The following is a 2,982-nucleotide window of genomic DNA, read 5'->3' as shown; positions in this document are numbered from 1 at the left end:
GTGTTCGACTTGCGGGACTGGCTGCACTGCTGATTCTTTGTCACCGGAGGGTGGGGGGTACCTGCAAGAGACTCCGATGCTTAAGTTAGCATGGGTATTAAATAGGTTTTTAGTAGAATCAGAGTATGAGTTATACCTGGGTACTTCAGTGTATTTATAATGGTTGTAGAGTGACCTTTTTAGATAAGATAATTTAGTTATCTTATCTTATCTTATCTTTGAGTTGAGGTCAGCTTATCTTTTAGGGGAATCGCCCTTATCTCTATAGGCTTGGACTGCCTTTGGATTTGGGTCGTGTTCCTCTTATCTGGGCCCCTTACTGGGCTTTCCTGTCGATTCGACCGACCTCTTTGAGAAGAGGTCGGATAGCCTAACCTGAAGAGGTCGGTCGCTTTATTACTGAACATCCCGGATCGGATAGTTCGACCCAGGGTATGAACAGGTATTAAAACGGAAAAAAATCTTAAGAAAAAAGAAACCTAAATAAAAATTAAATGGAGGTAAGGTAACCTCTCTTAGAAATAGATTTTTTCAATTATTAAAAAAATTGAGAATGTAAAATGTAATTTTTAATTCTTTATTATTCTGTTTTTCATATTTATTTTTTATCTTACTTATAAAATTAGAGTTAATAGTCAAAATCGTCCTTGAAAAATACCTCGATCTTCATTTTCATCCCCGAAAGATAAAGTTAATCAAAATAGTCCTTGAAAGATAATCGAGTTATTCACGTTCGTCCTTCCATCATCTCCCTTGCTGACTTGGCTAACGTTGGCTGATGTGTGACGTTAACTGCCACCGTGGCAGTCGCCTAGGTGTCCCCTACTATTGCTGATAAGGTAACTATGCTGAAACAGTTCAAATCAGTCCCTTAGTGTTTGAACCCTAATCTTCAATTCAATGATAAATAAGTTGCGTTCCACAATCAGAGGGTCATATACTTTAGTTGGAAGAATTCCACCTTCCTTGGAAAATCTTTCATCGTTGGAGACTCTGTCACTTGCATACAATCATCTTGAAGGAAATATACCTCATGTTTTGGATAGGTTATCCAATTTGAATTCTATTTTTCTTGGTTCAAATAATTTGTCAGGCATGATTCCTCCTTCACTTTACAACCTTTTCGATATTCGAGATTTTGATTTAGGAAAAAATCAATTGGTGGGTACTCTTCCTTCAAATATAGATCATGCTTTCCCAATCTCCAGCAGTTTACTATTCCATTGATCCAATTTACCGAAATTTTTCATCTTCAATATCCAACCTGTCTCAGTTGCAAGTGTTTGATATAGGAGTGAATAGTTTTAGAGGACCAATTCCTCTTACTTTGGGAATTGGCTTGAACAAGCTTTAGCAACTTATAATGGGCTATAACCATTTTGGGAGTGGACAAGCTCATGATTTGGATTTCTTTTCCTCACTAACCAATTGTACTCAATTGCAAAGGTTGTGTTTTGAGGCAAATAATTTAGGTGATGTATTGCCAGATCTCATAGGCAACTTATCTACCCATCTCTATTTACTTGATATGTAAGTTAATCAGATATTTAGGAGGATATCTCAAACAATGGAAAACTTAATCGGCTTGACTACACTTATTTTGGCACAGAATTCTCTTGAGGGATCAATTCCAGATTCAGTTGGAAAGCTTAAAAATCTAGCAAGATTGAACTTGCAACAGAACAAGTTATCTAGTAACATTCCTAGTGTTATTGGCAATCTTACTATGTTATCTGAAGTTTACATCAATAAGTTAGAAGGAAGCCTTTCATTTACCTTTAGATACTGCACCATGATGCAGAAATTTGTTGTAAACACAAACTACTTAAGTGGTAATATACCCAATAATACATTTGGATATCAAAAAGGTTTAATAACTCTTGATTTATCCATCAATGCCTTGACCAGTTCCCTTCCTTCAGATTTTGGTAACTTGAAACAACTTTTCATACTGTATCTACATGCAAATAATTTGTTTGGTGAAGTTCCCCTGGAACTTGGTGCTTGTTTTGCTTTAACAGACTTTTGGCTGATAAGAAACTTCTTTCATGGAAGTATACCTTCGTTCTTTGGTTCTCTAAGAAATCTTGAAATTTTAGACTTCTCAATCAACAACTTCTCAGGCACAATTCCGAATGAACTTGAGAATCTGACTTTTCTGAATTATTTGAACTTGTCTTTTGACCATCTTTATGGTGAGGTCCCAATAGGAGGAATATTCAGAAACATCACGGCAATGTCACTCATTGAAAACGAAGATCTCTGTTGTGGGATACCTCAATTGAACCTCCTTCCATGTTCTGAGTTGCTTTCACATAAACATAAGAGTTCTTTTAAAGTTACCCTTATCATTGTAATTGGTGGGGTTTCGACATCTTTTGTGGTTTTCATCTATATTTGTCATTTGAGAAAAAAGCCTAAAACATTATCTTCTTCACCGTCACTGGAACATAGGCACTTGAAGGTTTCTTATGGAGAGCTACATCAAGCAACCGATGGATTTTCTTCATCAAATCTAGTTGGCACCAGAAGCTTTGACTCTGTATATAAAGGAACACTTGTCCAATTTGAAAGACCTATTACTGTAAAGGTATTAAATCTTCAACCTCAGGTGTTGAATCTTCAACCTCTGATGGTTGAACGCAACTTATTTAGCATCGAATTGAAGATTAGGGTTCAAACACTAAGGGACTGATTTGAACTGTTTCAGCATAGTTACCTTGTCAGCGATAGCAGGGGACACCTAGGCGTCTGTCACGGTGGCAGTTAATGTCAAACGTCAGCCAACGTTAGCCAACGTTAGCCAATTCAGCTAGGAAGATGACGGAAGGACGAACGTGAAGAACTCAATTATTTTTCGGGGACTATTTTGATTAACTTTATCTTTTGGGGACAAAAATGAAAATCGAAATATATTTTAAGGATAATTTTGACTATTAACTCTATAAAATTAATAATAAAAAATTACACCTTATTTTTTTA

General features: G+C 36.2%; 1 pseudogene; it reads left to right on the top strand.

Annotated features, from left to right (window-relative positions):
- Positions 1 to 1,528: 1,528 nt before the first annotated feature.
- On the top strand, positions 1,529 to 2,695 carry LOC107633380 (uncharacterized; annotated as a pseudogene).
- Positions 2,696 to 2,982: the final 287 nt, after the last annotated feature.

Source organism: Arachis ipaensis, chromosome B3, assembly GCF_059453495.1.
Source record: "Arachis ipaensis isolate K30076 ecotype BB chromosome B3, ASM5945349v1, whole genome shotgun sequence".
Taxonomy (NCBI): domain Eukaryota; kingdom Viridiplantae; phylum Streptophyta; class Magnoliopsida; order Fabales; family Fabaceae; genus Arachis; species Arachis ipaensis.
This window is presented reverse-complemented; position numbering and strand designations above follow the sequence as displayed.